This window comes from Hyla sarda, chromosome 6 (assembly GCF_029499605.1).
Source record: "Hyla sarda isolate aHylSar1 chromosome 6, aHylSar1.hap1, whole genome shotgun sequence".
NCBI classification, from domain to species: Eukaryota; Metazoa; Chordata; class Amphibia; order Anura; family Hylidae; genus Hyla; species Hyla sarda.
The window spans coordinates 280,809,990-280,836,053 of record NC_079194.1 but is presented as its reverse complement, the minus strand read 5'-3'; the positions used below and the strand labels follow the sequence as shown (position 1 = coordinate 280,836,053).

At 41.1% G+C, this 26,064-nt stretch overlaps 1 protein-coding gene across 2 annotated transcripts in view; it reads left to right on the top strand.

Moving 5' to 3' along the window:
* The window catches only part of LOC130277129 (low-density lipoprotein receptor-related protein 5-like), a 154,610-nt gene that overhangs the window by 11,510 nt on the left and 117,036 nt on the right, over positions 1–26,064 (top strand). Inside the window, exon 1 of one of the 2 annotated variants that reach the window (XM_056527496.1) lies at positions 11,528–11,545. The exons of the other annotated variant lie outside the window; for it this stretch is intronic. The gene's annotated coding sequence lies outside the window, so the exon portion shown is untranslated. Of the gene's footprint in view, positions 1–11,527; positions 11,546–26,064 lie in introns of those variants that run through there. 2 annotated transcript variants of the gene reach the window in all.

The following is a 26,064-nucleotide window of genomic DNA, read 5'->3' as shown; positions in this document are numbered from 1 at the left end:
TCGATTCGTCCCGAACTTCTCGGCTCGGCATTTGATGACTTATCCTGCATAAATTAGTTCAGCCTTCAGGTGCTCCGGTGGGCTGGAAAAGGTGGATACAGTCCTAGGAAAGAGTCTCCTAGGACTGTATCCACCTTTTCCAGCCCACCGGAGCACCGGAAAGCTGAACTCATTTATGCAGGATAAGTCATCAACTGCCGAGCCGAGAAGTTCGTGACGAATCGAATTTACTGTAAGTTTGCTCATCTCTAGTTTCAACATACAATGGTTTCAACATACAATGGTCGTCCTGGAACCAATTAATATTGTAACTTGAGGCACCACTGTGTTCATTTCTCGATCTCTAATCTTTCCATGGGAGCGGAGTAGACTGGCAGCTCTGTGTAGACCTTTTTATATGTTGGAGGATAAGTAAGGGCTTTGCGTAAATCCTGTAAAAAAAAAAACAAAAAAAAAACGTGTTTATGCTTTTAATTAAAGTGTTTAAAGTTCGGCTGCTAAATGTTGTGACTGGAGCTGACTCACAGGATTCCATTACAGGGAGAATTTATTCTTATGATTTTCAATTACGTGGGGGCTGGGACAAAGACCCACAATAGTATTACATCAGAAACATTAGGGGTCCTGCATAAGGCTGGGTTCACAACACATTTTTGCAATACAGTTCCCGTATACGGTTTGAGCGTCAAAACCGTATGGAACCGTATTGCAAACCGTACTCATTGACTTTGTATTGCAAACCGTATGTTAACCGTATCATGCGGTTGCATACATTTTGTATCTGTTACGGTTAAAAGCGTTTAATTTCCCGTACTTCAAACCGTAGTCTACTATGATTTGAAAAACCATATTTAAATCGTATCCGTTTTTTAATATAATGGTGGTCTATGAGAACCGTATTCAACCGGATACACTTATGGTTACATCTGGTTTTTACAATACGGTTTACGAATCTGCACATGCGCAGTTGGCTCCGAAAGTTCCACCAGCTTCTAGAATCTTCTATCTTGGAGTGTTTTTAGTGTAAAACCGTATATCCGTTTTTTTTATTACAATACGGTTTTTAACCGGAATCCGGCATATACGGTTGTATACGTTTGCATACGGTTTAGTACAGTTTTTAGCGATATGTTTCCTGCAAAAAAAATGACACGGGAACTGGATTGCAAATACGTGGTGGGAACCCACCCTAAACCTGTATCAATATGTGTGTAAACATTTGAATCCATATACGGTTTGAAAAAATGATGTCGCGTTGCATCTGTTTTTAAGGGGGGGAAAAAAAGTGTACGTTAACATTTTTTCATTCCATTTTGAATAAAGTTTCACTTGTTTGATGAAAATTGCAAAATCAAAAACCATATGGTGAAAGCCAGATGGAACCATACGCTCGTACGGTTCTGTATGGTTCCCATTGACTCCTATGTTAAAAAATAAATTAATAAATAAATAAATGATACGGTTTCCATATGTTTTTCCACCCGGACCAAAAGCTGTGGTTGGGTACGGGAAAAAACTGACAAAACCGTAAAGGATAGAAAATGGACACAACCGGAAGCATCTTTTAGCATATTGTTCCATACGGCTTTAAAATTGAAACCGTATATGGGAACTGTACAGCAAAAATGTGGTGTGAACCCAGCCTAAGGTTTTTTAATTATTTTTTTGCTAAGCAGATTTTCTTAAGGTATTGCATAAAAATGGGCACTGTAAGCATAACCTGAATAGGCAGCTTATTGCAGCTTAGCAGAGTTGAATCTGTAATTTAACTGTTGCTGTTTTGTTTACGCTTAAAGGGGTATTCTGGGATCTTAGCTTTTATCCCCTATCCCAGAGGCGGCGCCCCCCCCTTCTGATCAGACATTGTAAAAGCTTAGATTCCGGAATACCCCTTTAATGTCACAAGGTTTATCCGCAGCCCTATGTAAACCCACAAAGTGAAATTTTTAACTGAAATTTGTTTTTACTTTTGTTGCATGTTTTTTTTTAAAAATGCACTTATAATCGCCTCTCGCTGTGTGATAAATAAGTGGTAAGTCCGCCAAAACGAACAAAATTACTTCACAACACACATTGTAAAGCAGGTTTCCAGTGCACCGCTGAGGGTTTGGGTTTGTCACACTTTAAAATTGCGACTTATTTGCAAGTGATAAATTGGTGACCGCTGCACCCAAAAGTGTCTGCCAAGACCAATTTGGAAAAAGCACTTGGCTAGCAGAACAAAAATTAAACAAAAATAAATACGCAATACAGACCAGAAGTAAAAAATACATAAATAAAATATATATTTTTATATATAAAATATTTCCCTTAGTGTATCCTCTGTTTTGCCTCAGATGTTCATTGTATTATGAGCCGTCTTTTTCCTAGGTCTCTAAAAAATCTGCATATTATGGACCTCCTAATTATGGGGCTTTTCTGAGGCACTGGATTCTTAAAGGGGTATTCCAGGGAAACCCTTTTATTTTATTTATTTATTTTATTTATTTTAAATATATTAACTGGTGCCAGAAAGTTAAACAGATTTATAAATTACTTATATTAAAAAAATCTTGATCCTTTCAATAATTATCAGCTTCTGAAGTTGAGTTGTTGTTTTCTGTCTGGTAACAGTGCTCTCTGCTGACATCTCTGCTTGTCTCAGGAACTGCACAGAGTAGAAGTTTACTATGGGGATTTGCTTCTAAACTTGGCGGTTACTGAGAAACGTGTCATCAGAGCACTTAGACAGAAAAGAACAACTCAACTTCAGAAGCTCATAAGTACTGAAAGGAATAAGATTTTTTAATAGTAGTCATTTATAAATCTGTTTAACTTTCTGGAGCCAGTTGATATATAAAAAAAAATTCCTGGATAACCCCTTTAATTAAAGTCTAAGGCATTAAAGTATATTTTTGGTTGATTGCAAACTATGGATGCGGGAATACACTTCCTAACACTGAAAATGCAACACTAAGGTCCCACTAAGCAGGCAAGGCCGGAAGGTTATGCTCGTCAAATAAGCAGCCTGTGCTGTGAATATACTCATTGATTATTCATTCCAGGTATACTAACAGTTCGGCGTTGCGTAGATTTGGTTGTAGAACCAGTGGTAAAGCAATTTATCTGAGGTGTCCCATAAACCGGTTTTTAAAACAACAATGTTGATTGTGCTACTGTAAGCACAGTTTATGCGGCCTTAGCATGGTACCATGAACTGCAGTGTCTCCAGACAAGCCTACCATTAAAGGGATACTCCGGTGGAAAACTTTTTTTTTATTTTATTCCTTTATTTTTTTTAAATCAACTGGTGCCAGAAAGTTAAACTGATTCGTAAATTACTTCTATTAAAAAAATCTTAATCCTTCCAGTACTTATTAGCTGCTGAATACTACAGAGGAAATTTTCTTTTTGGAACACAGAGCTCGCTGCTGACATCATGAGCACAGTGCTCTGCTGATTTTTCTGTCAGTTTTAGGAACTGTCCAGAGCAGCATATGTTTGCTGTGGGGACAGTTCTGGACAGTTCCTAAAATGGACAGAGATGTCAGCAGAGAGCTCTGTGTTCCAAAAAGAAAAGAATTTCCTCTGTAGTATTCAGCAGCTAATAAGTACGGTACTGGAAGGATTAAGATTTTTTAATAGAAGTAGTTTACAAATCTGTTTAACTTTCTGGCACCAGTTGAATAAAATTTTATTTTTTTTTCCCCCGGAGTACCCCTTTGACCTCTTATCCCCATTTTGGGCCTTAAGGACTCAATTTTATTTTTTACATTCACTGTACGGTATCATTAACACTTTAGTTTAATAGTTCTGATATTTATGCATGCTGCGATACCAAATATGTATATAAAATATATATATTTTTATTTTTTTTTTATTACATTTTTTGGGGGTGAAAGAGGGAAAATGGGACTATTTATAGCAATCATTCGATTGCTAATACTGTTCAGTGCTATGCATAGGACATAGCACTGATCAGTATTATCGGTCATCTTCTGCTCTGGTCTGCTCGACCGCAGACCAGAGCAGAAGACCCGTGGAAGGCAGAGGAGGCAGGTGAGGGGACCTCCGTCTGCTGTTCTGGATGATCAGATTGCCGGAGCAGCGCTGCGGGCAAGCCGATCATCCATTTCAGAGACCGCAATGATGCAGATGCTGTGATCTGTATTGATCACGGCATCTGAGGGGTTAATGGCGGACATCCGCACAATTGCAGATGTCCGCCATTACCGGCGGGTCCCTGGCTGCTATGAGCAGCCGGGACCTGCCGTGCATGACCAGAGCATCGCTCCGATGCTCGCGGTTAGGCATTGTAAGTAAATGTACATCCTGGTGCGTTAAGTACCAGCTCACCAGGACAAACATTTATGTCCGGCGTCGTTAAGGACGTAGGGCGTACCTGTACGCCCTGATCCCGGTAAATAAAATTGGGTCACGCCGTGTCCCCATGTCATTCCGGGTCGGTCCCGGCGGCTAATGATAGCCGGGACCCTGGGCTAATAGTGTGCGGCACCGATTGCTGTGCCGCGTGCTTTTAACCCTTTAGACGTGGCGATCAAAGTTGATCGCCACATCTAAAATGAAAGTGAAAGCTTCCCGGCAGCTCAGTCAAGCTGACCGGGACCATCGCGATAAAATCACGATGTCCCGATCAGCTAGCACATGAGCTATTTCACGCACTTGCACTTCGTCTGGCCTATGAAGTGCAAGTGCGAGAAATAGCTGGTTATCGCCTCTGAGCGCACAAAGCGATGCCCTCGCTCTGATCCCGTGGACGTCTCCACATAGGAACGTCTCGTGCTGAACCCGGTGGTGAGTGCGGAAAATACTTGTTACTTGTTAGTCAATGGAAGAGATCTTCATGTGCTTAGTAGTTTGGAGTAGCCTATTAGTCCAGTGATGCAGATGCAAAACCATAGAATATTACTAAATCTTGTCATATACTTTTTTTTTTTTTTTTATTATCTAAGAGTATTCTGTAGAGAAGCTTCTTGGGAGTCCTCCATTTTACTAAAATAAAGATTATGGACTCCTAAAAGCTTAGTCCAGAAAAAAAAGTTATTTTGTAGGAACAAGAGTATTGCACCATTCAATGATTTTCATTGCTTTTGTGTTTTTACAAAAGAAAAGAGGCTTTTTAATATATTCTGGTGGAAAAAGTTTTATATGGATTTGTAATTTCTAGTTAAAACAAAAACAAACAAGCCTTCCAGTACTGTTGAAATTTTAACAATTGTTTCTGCATTACTTTTTATTTTTATTTTGTAGGTTTGGCATTTATTTTGTATATTGTATTGAGAAGCCTATGGTAAAAAAAAAAAAAAAAATGCCAAAGCTAGCCTGTTAAAAAAATAAAAAAATAAATATATATTCAGTGGTCCCTCAACATACGACGGACCATCGTTTGTTGAACCCATCGTATGTTGAGGGATCCGTGCAAAGTATAGGACAGTGGTCTACAACCTGCGAACCTCCAGATGTTGCAAAACTACAACACCCAGCATGCTCGGACAGCCGTTGGCTGTCCGGGCATGCTGGGTGTTGTAGTTTTGCAAAATCTGGAGGTCCGCAGGTTGTAGACCACTGTTACAAAGTTGTACTCACCTGTCCCTGCCGCTCCGGACAGTCACCGCTGCCCTGGATGTCGCTGTCGCCGCGTCCCCGAGGTGTCCCCTGACGCTCCGGTAAGGCCTCTGCTTCCCCAGCAACGGCGCTCTCAGTCGCCGCCATCACGTCGCTACGTACGCCGCTCCTATTGGATAACGGGGCGACGGGATGATGTCGATGGAGAGCACCGACGATGCAGGGGATCCTGAAGAGGACTCGCTGGAGCCCTGAGGACAGGTGAGTGACCATCACCGGAGCTCACGGGGCACCGTAAACGGCTTTCCGGCGGCAGCCGGATAGCCGCTTACGCGATGGCCCGACATAAAAAAGCATCATATGTTGATGCTGCCTTCAACATGCGATTGCCTCTGAGAGGCCATCGCATGTTAAAATTATCGTATGTCGGGGCCATCGTTGGTCGAGGGGTCACTGTACGCAGCTTTTTAAAGCTCTGAATCTTACCTTTTATCCTGCTCACATAATGCAATCTCCCAGCAGGAGAAAGTGGGCGTTTCCCAACAGACTTGACATCACTGCAGCCTGCTGGGGGACCACTTCCGCCCTCACAATGTTGCTGTGATGAATAGAAGACCTCAGGCTCTCCATGTTTCAGTGAGGCTCGGTGGAGCTGTTAATCAAGCTCTGTGCAGAGAAATACAGCCTGAGTTTGGTCTCCTGCCAATCCGGGAGGAGACTAAACCAAACTCACTAATTGTCGCTGGGAACAGAACAGTCGCCTAGTGGCCGTTTTTTCTTTTACATTTTAAACATATTTGTTAATTAATTTTAAAAGCACGCCAATGGAGAAGTGTCTAATTACATAAGGAACACTATATATTAAAAGTTTTATTTGGTGACAGGTACTCTAAGTACAAAGGGCGTACCTGTACTCCCGGAATCCTTAAGCATCTTTGAAGCAAGTGCACGAGCTGCGCTTGCTTCAGAGCAGTAAGTGTCAGCTGCTATCAGTAGCCTCACACTCACTGCTTATGCTTTGCAGCAGCGATACCACCACTGCTTGCATTTAGCCCTTTAGACAATGTGATCAGCGCTGATCACGGTGTTGAAAGTGGAAGATGCCTGCATCTCAGGGGACCTCACGGAACCCCTGCTATCACATCTGGTTCCACAAACCAAAATGGCGGAACCTCCCTCCTGCCTGTTGACCAGCCAGGCTATATCAGTGGATCTCTGATCTCACTGTGTAATGCTATGCCATAGGCATAGCATTATACAGTAAAGGCTATCTAATGATTGCATAACAAAGTCCCCTATGGGGAATTAAAAAGTGTAAAAATCTAAAATTATATAAAACCCCCCTCCCCTAATAAAGAATCAAACCTCTGTTATTTTCCAATTTTACAAAAAGGAAAAAAGAAATTAATATATTGGGTATTGTTGTGTGCGTAAATGTCCAAACTATTAAAATATAATGTATATGATCCCGCACAGTAAATGGCGTAAATGAAAAAAACACCAAAAATACAGATTTTTAACCACATCATATATTTGTAAATAAGCCATTAAAAAGTCCCATCAAAATAAATGATACTGATTAAAAACTCCAGATGATGGCACTAAAAATGAGCCCTCATACATCCCCCGTATATGGAAAAATTGTCATTTTCTGACCCCTATAAAAAAACTTTAATTTTATTTAATATATATAATAGGGATGTCCCGATACACTTTATTTTTTATTTTTTTTAAGACAGAGTACAAGTACAGATACTTTTAATTCTAGTACTCGCCGATACCAAGTTCGAGTACTTTTATTTTAAAGGGAATTTGACACCATGGTGATCCGGTCTCTGGCGCTGCTTACCGTATATGTGGGTTCCTTGTTGTGCGCAATGGAGGCGGCTGCTGTAACATGAGCCAAGATTTCTCTCTTCTCCATTGGGCAGAACAAAAAAAAAATTGCATTGGTGGCGAAACCGATGGCCACATGGTGAGCAGCGGTAGAAACCGGGTCACCTGCACTATCTACCTGTAAATTCAAGTTAGTGCAGGTGACTCTGCTGTAAGATTCTTTAATATTAGGTAGTATCCCCTTGCAGACACTTGCAGCAGCCCCCTGTAGACCGCAAGCCCCCACCCTTGTGAACAGCTCACCTGCGGCTCTCCTCTGACGGGTGCTGCTGCTGCCCCATTTTCCCGTCAGCATAATGGTTAATGGTGTAATATGGAGGAGCATGTGACATACACGTCACTCTGCTTCTTCCGTAGAATTATGGTGGGTGCAGTGGAGGAGGTGGAGTGACGTGTGTGTCACATGCTCCTCCATGGAATGCCATGATGCGGACGGGAGAACTGGGCAGTGGAGCGGCAGCAGGTATCGGATTTGGTATCGGGGACACTAAAAGAGTCCCAGATACCAGGGAAATGGCTAGTATCTGCCCCGATACTAGTATCGGTATCGGGACATCATATATATATATATATTTGTACAATATAAAAACTATATAAATTGGGTATCGTTTTAATCGCATTGACCTTCAGAATGAATGTATAATTTTTACCATAAGGTGCACTGTGTAAAAACAACCCCCCCCCTCCCCTAAAAGTTGCAGACTTGCAGTTTTCTTATGAATTTCTGTCTGCAAATTTGGTTGCGCCGTACATTAAAAAAAAAAAATGCAGGATTTTCCAAAAGAGACACCCTTTTAGTTAAGATTGTAACCTTTTTTCTCCTGTTGTATCCTATTTTGGTGAGGTATAAGGTTTCTGCTCATTGGCAAAAAAATAAAATAACCTAGCCCTGTACATTGGTCATAAGTTCTGTAGACGGCCTCAGGAAGACTCGCAGATCCTGAATAACAAATGTTAGGAATTCTGTGTATTACAATGCTCTAACTGTTCTGAAATCCATATGTGTTTTTTAGTGTTCAGGCCTCTTGGCAGCCAGACGGGCCGAGGAGAGGGGGAGTGGGTCTCGGCGTTGTATAGTTGGCAATGCCCATGGGAATGTCTGCTGTCAGTCCCCTTTTCTCGAAATGAATTTAAGTTTTGCAAATGGGAAAACAATAGTTGTCTACATAAACTTTACTCCACTGCTGGAGAGAGTGGCCAAAATAAACTTAGACTAGATGTAAGAAAGGGGGGGGGGGGGGAAGGGATCTTCGCGTCTGAAACCCAGTAGAGGGAGTGTTCTGGGGAAAAGATTTGAAATCGGAGCAAACCTAATCTCTATAAACAAAGGGTAAAAAACTATTGGCTTCGAGCGATTATTTGCCCAGTGAATTAGGATACAGATAAAAATTGCTCAGTATTACACATAGAAATATACTAAAATTCTAATATTAATATTGACTACTCAGAATTTATTTATTTATTTATTTTTTTTTTTTTAAGACTTTCCTTTTTAGTCGAGCATACAAGGCGTTTTTCTTACAATCCTGAGAAAATTAGATCTTTCTAAAGAACTTTCTAAAAGATGGATAATTTTAGATCCTTAAATATTCATATATATATATATATATATTTATTATAATTTTTTTTTAATTTTTAATTTTTCTTTCCTTATTTCTGAAAGGGATGGCTCTGGCCCTTTGTGCATCAGCAGTGCCTAGGTGCTTGGAGGATGGGCAGATGTGGGTTACACACAATTCCCTTTCAATCGAAATCCTGTCTGAAAATACTTTTAGTACAGTGTTCCTCAACCACTGTGCCTCAGACTGTTGTAAAACGACAACTCCCAGCATGCCCAGACAGCCTGATGCTGGTTAGTGACCCAGTAAGTATGGGGATCCCTAGTGGTGGGATTTTCAGGAGCCGTTTTTTATTTTTATTTTATTTTTTTTATTAACTGGTGCCAGAAGGTTAAACATATTTGTAAATTACTTCTATTTAAAAAATCTTAATCCTTCCAAAGAAAGTTCTTTTCTTTTTGATTTTTTTTCTGTCTGACGCCAGTGCTCTCTGCTGACACCTGTCTGTCTGTCTCAGGAACTGTCAAGAGAAGAGGTTTGCTTATGGGGATTTACTCCTGCACTTGACAATTCCTGAGACAGTGTCAGCAGAGAGCACTGAGGTCAGACAGAAAATAAATTTAACAAGAAAAGAACTTCCTGTGGAGCATACAGCAGCTAAGTACTGGAAGGATTATTAAAGATTATTTTTTTTTCTTTTAATAGAAGTTACAAATATGCTATATTTTCTGGCACCAGTTAATTTAAAAATAAAAAAAATTCACAAGAGTGCCCCTTTCACACTACAGTTATGTACCTGCATTCTGACATCCATTATTCAGCATTAACGGGTCATGAAAAAAATGGCTATGATAACTGATGACCAATTTTGACGGACATTCTGTAAATATTGCGGACATGTGCCATCCGTTATAGACCGTTATTTTATGTCCGTGTGATTCCTGGATGTGATGCTGTGCTGAGCATGCGCAGTACAAAAAAGATGATAAAAACGTTTTTCCACCGTTATATTTGACATAACAAAAGTTAGTGCATGCACTGTCTTTGGTGCCGTCAAAAATAAGACCTTAGTAAAAACGGACATAACTGATGCAAGAGGATGGTCAAAAAATCCCATTGACATGAAGGGGATTTTTTTGACGGCAGTTTTCAGGACTATTTGCCGGTAGTAATAACGGAGGTTTTTACAGGATGATACCTGTAGTGTGAAAGGGGCCTAAGAAATCAAATTTTATAACCATATTACAAAAGTTTTTTTTTTTTTTTTTTTTTTTTTTTTATCTGTAACATTTAAAAAGTTTTTGGATCTGTCAGTCCTCATTTAATGTCAAATTCAGGAGTCTTAGAAACAGACTTGGGTCCCCTTGGGTCAATGGAAATGTGGTTGGGCCAGGATTGTGCTACTGATTTTTCTTTACAAATGTCAATATTTTTTTTCAAAAATTTGGAAGCCTTTTATGGACTCCTATTCTGTGGATTATACTTTCATTTCCATAATACTTATCAGATATAATTACACAAAGGAGGTTATGTTTTGTTTTTTCTAAGTTTTGCTTCTGGCAATTTTCTATAAAAATTCCACATACTACTTTTCATAGGCCACCTATTTAACTTGATTTCTATCCATAGAATATAAAGGGTTAATCCACTGGAAAAAATTTTATTTTATTTTTAAATCAACTGGTGCCAGAAAGTTTGATTTGTAAATGTATTTATTTATTTTTTTACGATTACTACTATTAAAAAAATCTTAATTTGTCATCCAGTACTTATCAGCTGCTCTATGCTCCACAGGAAGTTCTTTTCTTTTTGAATTTCCTTTCTGCCGGACCACAGTGCCTTCTACTGACACCTCTGTCCATTTCAGCAACTGTCCAGAGTAGGAGCAAATCCCCATAGAAAACCTATCCTGCTTTGGACAGTTCAGACGGAGGTGTCAGCAGAAAGGAAATCCAAAAAGAAAGTACTTCCTGTGGATCATAAAAGCAGCTGATGTGTACTGGAAGGATTAAGATTTTTAAGTAGAAGTAATTTACACATCTGTTTAACTTTCTGGCACCAGTTGATTAAAAAAAAAAGTCTTCCAGTTGAGTACCCCTTTTAAAGGAAAACTGTTAGCTTTCTTCACCCGCACTAACCAGCGGTACTGGCTGGTAGTACGGGGGACGCTGATCAGTTTGATCCTTACCGTGCCCGGATCCGCCGCGCCGTTCGCCCTTAATCTTCTTCTGTTTTCGGTATATTCAAATCAGGTGCTAACTGGCACTCTGATGTCAATGCCGCCTGCCGCAGTGCTGCCCAGCTCATCAATATTCCTCCCCTCCCTCCCCCTCTCCCTCTTCTCCCCACTCTGTAATGAAGAGAGAGGAGGAATATTGATGAGCTGGGCGGCACTGCAGCAGGCGCCACTGACATCAGAGTGGCAGTTAGCACCTCATTTGCATATAGCGAAAATAGAAGATTAAAGCTGAACGGTGCGGCGGATCCGGGCACTGTAAGGATCAAACTACCATCCAGTGCCGTTGGTTAGTGCGGGGGAAGAAAGCGGACAGTTTTCCTTTTTAATAACGCTAATCTGGTCAGGTATATTAGATGGATATCAGTCATGACCATATACCTAGAATGGGGAAAGGGAACTTCTTGGTAAAGTTCTAGGCCATACGATTTTAACCAGATGGCAGCGCTGCTATAAAGTGTTTCAGATTGTTGTTGAAATATTGGGCAAATGAGAAAGTGTTGGCACCTCTTGTTGGTGTGTAAGGGAACAGACTTGGCTACCTTAGAGAAGGTTTGGTGGGCAGTAGGAAACAGTAAAATAGTTCCGCAAATAGAAAAAGGAATCCCAAAGTATTTGAAATATTTTGATATTTCCTTCAGCAACCAATGTTTGCTAAACATCACCCCAGGGCATGTGTTCTTCCAGCTCGGGCCACCCAGTGTCATCCAGCCCTTTAATTAGCATAGATGTCCTTCTGTGCCAGGGAGTTGACCATGTTTATGCAGGGCAGCCTCCTGACTGTGGCATTGAGAATGTGGGTGATAACATTGACCCCCGGCTCTAGCGCAGTCCTTGACTAGTGCAGGAGGGAGTTTTCCGTTTAGGCAGTTACTATGCAATGTATATTTTCATTCAACAGTCGGTTCTATCAAATTCTTGTTATAAAAAAGAGAGAACAGGGGTTAACCTGCTAGAATTTTGGAGTTAAGCTCATGGATGTATTTGTCACCAAACACAAAATTTTAATGTATGTTGCTAAAGTTTCACATAACGCACCCAATCAAGAAATTCAGCAATAAATGTACAAAAATATGCAAAACTTTAATTAGAAATACAAATGCATAAAAAAAATGCATAAGCACAGTGTACAGGACTGAAGACATGCAGGGGGTGTAGGCAATAAAGCAAATAAAGCGCATATAAATAGTCATATGATATAGGGTATGTCACTGAGGGTACATATAAACCCTGTTCAGAGCAATTCGAACAATAAACATGCACAGAAAAGGAAAAAGGAATAGTAAGCCAATGTAGAGCCATATGCCACCTGCACTTACCCCAACGTACGTTTCCCGCTACTGCGCTTCGTCGGGGGGCACATGACTCTGTGGGATACATGGAGGGGGCTTGTCGGCCTCCGCCTCGCGCTGGGACGGAAGTCGGAACGCCCCCTTCCAGCATTCTGCCATGGCCCCATACAGAAGATTGTGTGGGTCCCAAGGGTCAGACACTTACCCCCCCCCCCCTCCTTCAGATAGGGGATAAGTTAAAGGGGTACTCCCGTGGAAATATATATATATTTTTTTTAAATCAACTGGTGCCAGAAAGTTAAACAGATTTGTAAATCCCTTCTATTAAAAAAATCTTAATCCTTCCAGTACTTTTTAGGGGCTGTATACTAAAGAGAAATCCAAAAAAGAAATGCATTTCCTCTGATGTCATGATCACAGTGCTCTCTGCTGACCTCTGTGGCCATTTTAGGAACTGCGCAGAGCAGTATGTTTGCTATGGGGATTTTCTCCAGCTGTGGACAGTTCCTAAAATGGACAGCAGAGGTCAGCAGAGAGCACTGTGGTCATGACATCAGAGAAAATGCATTTCTTTTTTTTGGATTTCTCTTTAGTATACAGCCCCTAAAAAGTACTGGAAGGATTAAGATTTTTTTAATAGAAGTGATTTACAAATCTGTTTAACTTTCTGGCACCAGTTGATTTAAAAAAATAAATTAAAAAATTAAAAAAAAATTTCCACGGGAGTACCCCTTTAAATTGCACTACAGGTCTCTAATAGTGGGTCAACCAGACACTGACCCGGCAAATTTAGATCTGCCTGAACTGTTTCCCTGATAAGGTGCAGGTTTATGGGTTAAGTGGTGTAGTATTTTTCTTTGGGGTGGGTAAAGGCCATAGCTATTAGCTGAGTGTACATTAGAATGTTATTGAGAAGCCTTACCAACTCTACCATACCTGATAAGTGCCACACATCATATGGTGAAAATTAACCCCATCGACTATAATGCTTAGAACTCTCCTTGCTGTTACATATGCCTCCTGGTAGTACAAGTGAGATTTCAGCCACGCTGAATATCTCCAGGTGCTGCATTTTAATGAGGATCCTCTCCCTTCTTTGCAGCCGAGGGATTGTTCTTAAATCTGTCACAACACTTTTATTACCCCTATTGCATAAACCACCGGGTGATGACTGATATGTTTAATGAAGCAGTTCAGTAAAATGTAAATGTGTGACTAACCCTGCTATTCTCCAGACATTCTCCAGCCTCTCTATGCACAAGACGCATTCCTTTATTGTGTTTTCCCAAAGACCCAAAAAAACATTCTGTGACTCATTCAGGAAAGTCATCTTTGGCATGAACAGATGGAATGGAGATCTAGCACTTGGCCATACGGTACCGACGTTTCACAGGGAATGGTTTTTTGTAGCGCATAATGGATGCAAGATTTTTCAATCAACTCTCTTGACAAAGATCAGTGTTCTTCGGGACCTCCCAAGACTGCATCTGTTGAGAGATAAGAAACGCATGAATGTTGATGGTCCTCCGAATCTTAAAAATATTTTAATGTTTACTTAGGTGGCCCTCCCCATACACATTAGAAAAAAATCCTACTGACTTTGACAGAAGGGGCAGTTTTAATGTATATGGGGACCTACCAATTCTACCCCTCTGGGGTATGATTGAAAGGGGTACTCCGCTGCTCAACGTTTGGAACAAACTGTTCCGAACGCTGGATACGGCGCCGGGAGCCCGTGATGTCATAGCCCTGCCCCCTCAATGCAAGTCTATGGGAGGGGGCGTGACAGCCGTCACGCCCCCTCCCATAGACTTGCATTGAGGGGGTGGGGTGTGACGTCATGAGGGGGCGGTGCTATGATGTCACGAGCTCCCGGCACCAGCGTTGGGAACAGTTTGTTCCAAATGCTGAGCAGTGGAGTACCCCTTTTAACTGCCCGGTTCTTTTGTACCTGGGGAGATAAGCCGCTGCCTTCCTAATTTTGACCACATGAGCTCTTGCCAAGTCGGACGTACATGGAATGTTAGAACGTGTATGAAGGGACAGCTGTGGGCATCATGTGTAGGAATACCCCTTTTTTTGGCCACCTTTTTTTCCAGTAAAGAGCTTTTTTTTTTCCAGTAAAGATACAAAGCGTGTCTATTCCACTGGAGGACCTGTCCCATCTGCTGGGTTCAGCAATCTTCGGAACCCCATGGAAGATAAAAGAAGCAAAAAAATTGCTCACACATGCTGCTGCTTCATTGATTTAAGGACATTTTTCCGTCCTTCCTGGAATCATGGGCCCTCTATCGGGTTTGCTAGTGACATTCAATCGGAGTACACCTTTAATATTGACTCTAGCTAGACCTTACATAGAAATCTGGTGCTATTTTTGTGTAAATCAAGTTCTGTCCAACGCTAGGACAAATGCCAAACACATACTTTGTGGGGGAAAAAAGGATACTTGACAAGAACATCCAAATGCCAAAGTGGTAGATCTCATTTTTGTATGGTAGCTTGGATGGCAGAATAGAACGAATGGCTGTCAGCTGGACTTGTAAGTCACAATCTATATCTTTTCACCTTTCTATGGTTGCCATCTGGTTAAATGAAACATGAGTTGTATGGTGGCCAGGGCATACTTCTCCTGATGGTAACCTTGTAAGATCAGAACATTGACTTATGGGACTTGTCACTGTTAATGACGACTATTGTCAAGGGGTCATGGGATCAGGTAACTAAATACACTTGTGTAACGTGAACATGTCACACAGTTTGGTATAGATGGAGCATGGGATTTTTGTCCTAATGGCTATATTAATGTCACTGTGTTGGGTACATGTGTTTTGGAGGAAAGACCACATGAAAGTGTCTTGATATAGAGCTCCCCAGTACGAAAAAGCATATTTTATTTAAAATATATATATTTTTTTAAATTTTTATTTTTATTTTTTTTTCTTCTCTTTCTTCTCTCTCCTTCTAATATGTTGATTCTTGTAGTCTGTAATCCTCCAGTGTCTGCTCTGCTTTTTGCTAACACACCTGTTGGATCATTCTCTGTCATATTGGGGGTAGGGTGAAATTTGATGCTGTATACTGTAGTCCAGATACCCTCATGGATAAGCCAGAAAGTCTTGTGAAGCTTTAATTAAGTATAATTCACAAAATGCAGTAAAGATGTGGGCCATCTTGTGGGGAAGTTACCTTTTTAAAACCTTTTTAAATTCTAAAATCTCTAAACTATAAAGGGAATGTATCGCCTAGATTTTTCGGATTCCTTATTAGAGCCAAATACTAAAACATGATTGATTTTTTTTTTTTTGTATTTTTTTTTTTGTGATGTATGCTTTAAACAGGACACATAGACTGCAATAGCCAAACTTTCCTATTCATATGAATGAATTGGAGATACTACTAGGCATTCTCCTTTGACCTTTTTCACAGGTCATTCAACAGGATAGAAGGATGCTGATCTCTGCTGTGAATGACGCTGGACCCAGTGTTATGCATCTAATGGTGTCACCTCTTACTGTGCTCCTGTCTGTGATGAAAAGAAAGTCGTTACTGGGTAATGAGGGAGTCTCAGTGTAATTTTAAGCCCTAGTGGACAGAATGAAAGCTGCAAGGTTTCATGATTATTTTAATAATAAAATATATATAAATATATATTATATGATAAAAAAAATCACAGGAAAAAATGCTTTACGAATACAATAAACATACTCATTGTTTAAATTTAAGTTTTTAACACCCTCCCTTAAAGCTGTCAATGTGCCAGTCCTTCTAAGGCCCCTTTTCACACTGCCGTTGCTCCCTGTCCAGAATGGCCAATAATTTTTATTTTTTTTTGTGTGTGACTTTCACGACTGTTCTTGTGACTGGGAGCAACGGGCAACAACTGGTCCCGACTGATCACATTTACTATTACGGGGGCATTTTTTTTTTTAACGGGAATAGCAGGAGAAAGACGGCGTTTGCAGTATTTTTTTTATTTTTTTCCGCTATTCTTCCTGCCTCCCCCTTCAGTGTCATAACAGCAGTGTGAAAAGCCTTAGGAGGGATAAATTATCTTGTCAATCACAAGAGCCGCATGTGTATTCCTTGGCCTGTATTTACACAAGCAGTTTTTAATAAACATTTTACATTTTGCCCAAGATACACATAATCAGCCTTTTCCTTGCTCACTTGATCGAGGAAAATCAATTGTATAGAAACATCCTGTAACAAATATATACATCCGTATGGTATGTGGATTTGTAGGAGAACGCTTACCTTGTCTTGGGGTAAAATAAGTTATATACTTGAGACCAAAGTCATCTCATTCTGTTGATTTTTGACAGGATCCGCCTACATTTTATTAGGATTTTCCTCAGATGGCACATGATAACTTGGTTACCTTTACCATAGTTCATCCATACACAGTGACATCATCTTTAGTGGACATCTCACAATAGGGGACACTTCTCAATAGTGGACTATTTATTTATTTATTTATTTATTTTTTTATTCCCCGGCAGAGTTCCATAAGACGGTGTATTTGGACCCTCTGAATAGGGGACATTCCTAGGTGGGCGCGGACACACCCAATAGGGGACAACAAGGCTTATGTGCTGGCCCTACCTTGTACAAAGAGCTGAACATCAGGGGGTACAGCCAATGCCCCAGTAAGGGGCCCAGGCCACTGCTGCACCCCCTGCAGAAGCTCCATCACAGAAGCAGAAGACCATTGTATAAACAGTTGTCTCCTGCTTTTGTACGTCCGCTGGCAACAGCATTCACCCCCCTCCTTCCCTGATCCCTTGTGCCAAATCATTACCCCCCCCCCCATGCCACATAATTTCCTCTGGATTCCCCCCCCTAGTGGTGGTTAATTGCCCTCTGTACAAATTCATCACCCCCTATTTATCACCTCCTGCACCATTTTATTCTCCCTTTATTCCCCTGTGCCACTTCATAAAAGGGGGGTGATGAATTTACACAGAAGGTAATAATAAAAGCGGAATGAAATGGTACTGGGAGGGGGGATCAAGGGGAAAGATGTGGCACAGGGGGGGGGGCGGGGTGTAATTTGGAACAATGCACGGGGGAATAAGATGGCACGGGGTGAAATCATACGGGGGGGATAATGGGAGGTTAAAGGACACTGGGAGATTCTACTGTAATGTTGAATGTTATTGTCTTATAGGTAACTACACTCTGGAGTGAGTACAGTATTCCGTCATTTAGGAAGAATTTGAGCCTTTTCCCCAAATAAGGGACATCTCTTAATGGTGGACCCTTTTTTTTTTTTTTTTTTTTTTACACACCATGAGTGTCCATTATTGGGAAACTCTACTGTACTGGTTTTCAATGCAATGGGACCCTAAGTCGAACAAGATGTATTTAGGGGAAATTTGCTTTCAGCCAAATGAGTGTAAGGCCAGGCCACAAAAAGGCCATTGGAGTATTTTACCCCCTAAGTCTATGTATCTCCTACCATCCCTGTTATGTTTTAGGTTCCATTTTCATGTTAAATTTAGAATGTCTTTCAAAACCCTCCTTGGCTTGGTTGTAGTATCCAGCATTGTGCTGGCACACATGTACATGATCCTACATATTTGTGGAATGAATATGCAGAACACACCATGCCTTTCTTTTGCATGGTTTCTTTTCTGGAATTAATATGTGAAGATGAATATTTAATGTTTTATTCATTTCTTTTGAATGTTTACAGGTCACTAAATCTATAGAATAGAACATTAAAGACTAAAATGTTGTATCAAGAACTGCATGGAACACTGACTTGCTTCAAGGGGTTGTCTGGTGAGAGATTTTATATCACTGGAGGCGGTGAAAATTTGGATTCCCATTGTCGCCATTCTTTCCCTTTTTCAAGACTGTTTCCAACCTTAGTCAGTGATTGGCTGCAGGAAGGAGCAGGGGACTGGGTGACATCAGACTGGAAGCTGTTAGGTAAAAAAAAAAACCATCCTGGACGACCCCTTTAAGTAAGGCTAGGCTCACAATGCTTCTTAGCTTTTCCAATGTTCTGAGCTTCCATAGCAGCCAAACAAAAAATGCCATCGCCTAATGGGTCCCAATGACTTAGTTGAGGTCCGTCTGATTTGTCTTATGGTGTCCACCGTTGTACTGGATGAAATAGGGGGATTTTCTGCCCTTTCATCCAGTACTTTCAAACCCATCCAAACATATAAACCCAGTCTAACGTGATATGAAATTGTTGCATGAAATGTGCAGAAGGGGGATTCCTTGGCAAAATCCTTTATACACAAGTTTGAATATTAGAGTTTTTATTTTTATTTTTTTGTGCATTTCCATTGATGTTGGGGCTTGGCACCAATTAAGTCCCTTCAAAATGATGGTAAAATCGGAAGAGTACCAGCCCTTACTTGGTACCTCAGTGATAGTATGGGTAGTAGACTTGCAAGGATTCCTACAGGGCGGAAGTGATTGAAATCTCTGTTAATGCACTGAAGTATTATTATAGCCTTGAATTAAAATCCAGCATGCATCTTTTGGTCTGTCTGTCATATACAAGATTCTTCACGGTGTATGGGTCACTTGAGGTAAAAATGACTGTTTCCCGTCCTGTCCCAGAAAGTGGTTTTCCTGTTTCTTAATCAATCGACTCCTTAGCGACAGTCTTGTAGTTTGCCCACAGGGCATAGTGTGTGTGTGTGTATGTATATATATATATATATATGTGTGTATATGTATATGTATAATATATTTAATAAATATGATTTTTATGTTTTTTTTTTTTGTTTTTTTCTTCGTATAAAGATCATTAAGGAACCTGATCAGATTTCAGAAGAATATAGAGAAATATGCTAGTGTTAGAGGAAGAAATGGAGAATAATGGTTTAGCACTAGACTCCTGAACTGGCCATACTGGTTTCAGGAGTCCTTCTATCATTATTGTACGTTCAGTTTCACGTTCCAGACATATCTTTATGAATATCTTGGGTCAGACTTTTAATATTGCCATAGGGACGGAAACCGTCATTACATTTCCCTGTGTTCTGAAGACTACGAAATGCTCTGAAATGGATACAAACTGTGCACTACCCTACAATAAGCCATTGCGGAAAGGATCTTTCCGCAAACCTTCCTTGATCCAAAAACCTTGCCCTGTTTATATTTTAAGTATCTGAAGCTTTGACCCTAAGGGTACTTTCACACGCGCAGATTTTTTTTTAGCAGGTTTTCCGCTGCGTATTTTAAAGTGGGCAGGCTCTTCTCGGCTGTCCGCGGCGGAATGTACGCTGCGGAAAATCCGCCGCAAGCCCCATTGAAGTCAGTAGGGACTGTGGCGGATTTTCCGCAGCGTAAATTCCGCAACGGAAAATCTGCTGAGAATAGCCCGCCCACTTTGAAATACCGCTAAAAAATCCACACGTGTGAACGTACCCTGAAGGAGCGGATCTGTGGTACCCTGAAGACTCTAGCACATTGAGTTATGACACTTAGTGTGCCCATGGAGTCTCTACATGGAAAATCTTCAAATCGTGAAGATTTCTGTCATTCATACAAAATCCTAAAGGGTGTTGAGGTTTCAAAAATAGTGGCGCTGATATTCATGAATAAAAATTTTTAATACCGGATTTGGTGATGGCGCCAAATATTCAGTTAAAAGCCCTTTTGGGTACGTTCATACGTTGACAACTGCTGCAAGCTTCACTACATTCACTTCAATGGATCTGCCAGCAACGTATGAACGTACTCTTAGGCTGCGTTCACACTGCAGAATTTCTGCACTAAATTCTACATGGAATTTTGCATGAATTTATAGCAACGTCAATGAAATTCCTGCAGCAGAAATTCAGTTGCGTGATAGGAATCAGCAGAATCCTATTGAAGTGTATGGTCTATAAATTCTTGCAGAATTCTGTGCAAAAATTCTGCTGTGTGAACCCGGCCTTTGGCAGAATTTCTGCACGAAAATTCTGCATGGATTCATAGCCAATACGCTTCAATGGGATTCTGCTGTCCCATTCACACAGAACAATTTCTGCCGCAGGAATTTTACCGAAGTGAATTGGATATAAATGAATGCAGAATTCAGTGCAGAAATTCTGGCGTGTGACTGCAGCCTAAGCCGCGTTCACACAACGGAAATTCCGCATATCTGAATACTGTCTCCGTATTGGTTCTGTGCAGAATTTTGCAGTTTAGCATTTGCAGAATGGGTGTGAAATTTGCATGAATTCCGCACAGATTCGGCAGAAAGTCAGAATCTTCCAGTGTTCCGAACTCTGGCTGCGGGGGTTGTGATGCCACAATGTTCCAAACACTGGAGCAGTGGAGTACCCCTTTAATATTAATGGGCAATAGATTTAGCTGGAATTCCATGTGGAATTTCCGTCGTGTGAACATGGCCTTACATATTGATAAACTATCAGCTGGTTTCCTGCTGTGGAAAAGTTTATTTTATTTATTTATTTTTATTTTTTTCTCCCTGCATTTTTTTTTCTTTTTTTTTTTTAAGTCAAATAATTGATAAATCATGCGACTCAAGGATTTGAGGAAGGGAGTAAGCCATAAATGCCACAATTAAATCCACATATCATTTTTCTTAATGTGTTTTGTTTATCTTTTTATTAATCTTTCTCAGAATGCTGCTTGTTTTCATATCTGCCACTGAGTTAAACACTGATGTAGACCAAAAATAAACCTTAAAAAACTGCAAGTGGGCTTGTCAATGATTTCTGTATTGACTCCTAGAGAACGCCTGGCCATTGTGTTTCTCCCCCCCCCCCCGCCCAAAAAAAAAAAGCCTGTGTGGGAAATTCCTTGTGAGTTCAAGTTACTCTACCATTTATTTCAATAAGTGCTGGCAGTCTGCAAATCTGGCACTAATTTGGACTGTCTACAGACCCATAGTGACTGCTAGCTGCTTTTTATTTTAATTTTATTTTTTTAAATAAACTGGTGCCAGAAAGTTAAACAGATTTGTAAATTACTTCTATTAAAAAAAATCTTAATCCTTCCAGTACTTATTAGCTGCTGAATACTAGAGGAAATGCTTTTCTTTTTGGAACACAGTGCTCTCTGCTGACATCTCTGTCCATTTTAAGAACTGTCATGAGCAGCATGTTTGCTATGGTGATTTTCTCCTACTCTGCTCACATCTCTGTCCATTTCTAAGAACTGTCCACTGTGCTCTTGATGTCAGCAGAGAGCTGTCTTTTCCAAAAATAAAAAAAACCTCTGTAGTTTTCAGCAGCTGATAAGTACTGGAAGGATTAAGATTTTTTTTTTAATAGAAGTAATTTACAAATCTGTTTAACTTTCTGGCACCAGTTGATTTAAAAACATAAAATTTTTTTCCACCGGAGTACCCCTTTATGGGTAGGGTCGTATTTGCTGATGCATATTTTTCTACCCATTGAAGTCAATGGGTAGCATAATCAGCTGCATATTCTACCAATTGTCCTCAATGGGAAGAAAAATAGGCGGCAGCAAAATAAGGCATGTGTCCCTACCCAAAAATTTACTACAGGTTTTAAGTGACAAGAAGAGACCGCCAGTAGTTGACTGCAATGTCACATGTAAATACGTGATGGAGCACGTCTGGTGGTGGTGGAGCGGTGGCTAATTTGGGGGTGAGTAGCTTTTACCCCAGTTCAAGCCTGCAGTGCAATTTATTTTTTATTTTTTTTTTATTTTTTTTATCCAAATCCCATCCTACCTTCAGCTGAGGGATTCCTCAGTGCAACAACCCATTAGAATGTTTGTTTTCTTTGTGATCTATAATGTAGGGGGGATGTTCTGTTACACTGCGGAGATGGGCAGAGTGTTGCCACACAAAGCCTGTGTTCATTCACTTTAACAAGCCAATAAACATAGTGGCACTGCTGGTTCCTGCTGTATTTTTAGACAATGTGGTATCCTGTTTTACATTCTGGGATTCAGAACTCGCACAGATGTTTCTTTTAATAGATTGACTTGTTAATGGAACACAGATTTTCATGGCGCGGACTTCTCAGGCACGTTTTGTTTATATAGATATATATTAAGCTCTTTATACCGCTGGAGAGGAGGCACCAATGTAATCTGGCTTTTATAATACATTTAGAGGGAATCCTCCTTTTTTTTAGAAAATAATAGACGTCTTGTAGCTGTTCTGTACATGGCAAGAATTTCTAAAATGTGTTGTCTCAACTAGAGGTGAGCGAACTTACAGTAAATTCGATTTGTCACGAACTTCTCGGCTCGGCAGTTGATAACTTATCCTGCATAAATTAGTTCAGCTTTCAGGTGCTCCCGTAGGATGGAAAAGGTGGAGAGTCTGGAAGAGAGTCTTTCCTAGGACTGTATCCACCTTTTCCAGCCCACCGGAGCACCTGAAAGCTGAGCTAATTTATGCAGGATAAAGTCATCAACTGCCGAGCCGAGAAGTTCTCGTGACGAATCAAATTTACTGTAAGTTCGCTCATCTCTAGTCTCAACGTTGTCTTGTCTTCAATCCTGGTCTTGCTGGGCAGTGGGGTGAGTGCCTACGGGAATATTCAACAGGTGAGGACTTCCAAGGGACGGTGGGGGGGGGGGGGGGGGAAATCGGTGCTGGCCAAGATCGGACACGTCCGGTGAGTAAAAGATTTTTTATTCAAATGCTTCGCATTTGAATAAAAAAATCTTTTACTCACCGGACGTGTCCGATCTTGGCACCGATACCCGTCCCCCCCCCCCCCCCACCGTCCCTTGGAAGTCCTCACCTGTTGAATATTGCCCAGGTTGGGGAGGCTGCAGACCAGATGTACACTCTCATCCACGCAGACCATTGGGGTGTGTGTGTGTGTGTGTGTGTGTGTGTGTGTGTGTGTGTGTGTGTGTGTGTGTGAGTTCACGCACCCGCCTTCGGTAAGGGTTTTTACCACTTTAAATTGGACCCTGGAGTGGCGGTTTTATGCTATGGAGCGCTCTTGTTTTATGGGCATTAGGGATGTCTGTATTTAGTACTGTATTATGGAAGGGTTCACCCCCTAGGGTAGAACTATTCTGCAATACACCCCTGAAACTAAAAACCTCAAATGATCTACTTTTTATAAGTTTTTATATATAATATAAATATAAAATAAATAAAATATAACATATATATTTTTTTACTTCTTCTTAGTTACTTGTGTGTTTTCAATGCAGGACTGCTTTTAATGCAAGAATATCTTTCCTACTGCATTGTGGAAACTAAGAAAGACTGTCCCAAATAACTATCAGCAAAATTTGCGTGTGCTACCTATTTTCAGATTTTTGTTTTGCTGAAAACTTAGCGCACACAATTCTGCCCTTGCTTTTAACCCCTTTCCTTACAACATGTAAGGTACTATGGTGTTTCATACTTGACAGTGGTACCGTGGCTCAGTGGAGTTATCTGTAACCAGCAAATAAAACATTGGCGTGCACTCACAAGCTAATAAAATGGAGTCTCCCCGAAGGTAGCGATCGCTGACTGAATCGGTAAGCTAGGACAGCAATGACATTGCCGTTCCCCCCCCCATGGATAGCAATGCAACCTGCTGAAAGAATGAACAAGCTCATTCTTTCGGCAGAGAATCTTTAGCGGTAGCTTTCTGCCACAGAAATTCCATAGTGCGCACTGTGCAGCGGAATCCCATTGGCAGCTATGGGACATGGGCTCATGCTGCATCGGAAGTGAAATTCCATAGTGTGAATCTGGCCTTATATTCGTCTATGGTTGGCAGATGTTTTAAGGGCCAGAATTGCAGTTTAAACGGAGCCTTATACCAGTCGGCCTTACCAATTCCAATTCTTGTAGTTGTTTTAAGGCTTGTTGCTTACTCCTTTATATATATTTATTGATTTATGTATACTTTAGAACCGTCTATCGTGTATGTGTATAATATATATTATATAAAATTTATTTTATTAATACTTTTTTTTTTTTTTAATAGATTACTCCCCCATACCCATTAGAAAGTTTTTGTAGTTCTGACCCTTTTTACACATTGGGGGACATGTATCAAAGATTTTACCCCTGTTTTGTGTGTATTTTTTGGGGAAAAATTTTGCGCAAACCCCCCTTTTTTTTTTTTTTTTTTTTTTTTTTTTGTGCGCGTTTTGGTAGAGCATGTCCTCCAGATGTGGCTGACTCGGGGTACCTTGGAGTGACATCTATAGTACGCAGGGATTTATTAACTGCGTACTTTTCCTTTGCACCAAAAATTTTACCGCAAGAGCTGTTTTTTATTTATTTTTTGCGCAAATATAAGCCATCTTGGACTTAACGTAGCAAGATGCTCTAAATCATCGATTCTATTTTCCAAAGAGTGGATTGAGGAGATTACTATATTTACCGTATATAGTAGAGTATAAGCCGAGGCCCCTAATTTTACCCCCCCAAAAAAAACGGAAAAGTTATTGACTTGACTATAAGCCTAGGGTGGGAAATTAATTATCCCCCCCCCCCCCCCTTCATCATCACCACCGCCTGTCAATCCCTTCATTAGTTGTCTTCAACCTGCGGACCTCCAGATGTTGCAAAACTACAACTCCCAGCATGCCCGGACAGCCATCGGCTGTCCTGGCATGCTGGGTGTTGTAGTTTTGAAACCTCTGGAGGTCTGCAGGTTGAAGACAACTGCAGCCTTCGTCATCATCCAGCCCCCCCCCCCCCCCCCTTTTGTTTTGTACTCCCTTCCCCTCGGCGGGAAGTTAGGGTGAGCTGGTCTGGGCCATCTATGCGGCAGGGACCGTCCGGTGGGGATGGTTAGTCGTTGAGGGCTGTCAATTTTCACCGGGGGGGGGGGGGGGGGGGGGGGCCTCTTCTTCGGGCCCGGACTAGTGATGTTGCCTTGACGAGACGACGCACAGGGACGTTGCGCATGAACTTCCCTGTGCGTCGTCGTCAAGGCAACGTCGCTACTCCGGGGCCGGCGCGGAGAAGAGGCCCCCCCCCCCCCCGGTGAAAATGGACAGCCCACAACGACAAACCATCCCCACCGGATGGGAGTTGTAGTTTTGCAGCATCTGGAGGTCCGCAGGTTGAAGACCACTGATGAAGGGATTGACAGGCGGAGAGTTCACTCGAGTATAAGCCGAGGGGGGCGTTTTTCAGCATGAAAAATCGTGCTGAAAAAGTCGGCTTATACTCGAGTATATACGGTACCCGCAATTTATGAAGCTCATTGCACTTGATTGATAAATTTTAAGGCTTCTGCACATAATTTAGAATTCGGGAAAAGGGGGTAAAATGCTTCTACCATACACAAATAATGATACATGTCCCCCCCATTATGATGCTAAGTGGTCCCCGGGTGTTGAGATGGTTGGTATGTGTCTGGAGATCGTATTAGATTTAACGTGGACTCTAAAAATATTTATTCAAGCAGGTCTTTCATCTCCAATGCGTAAATATAACAGCTGGGCCCCATTTTTGCATCTGAATGTGGCAGTTCAGTCTCTTTCTTAAGCCTTCCTGGTAATCTAAGAAGCTGGATGGCGTTCTATTCTGGCTCTTGACTGAAAGGGTTTGTATAAAAGAGTCTTGTGAAAAGATCTTGCCTTATGGCCTTTT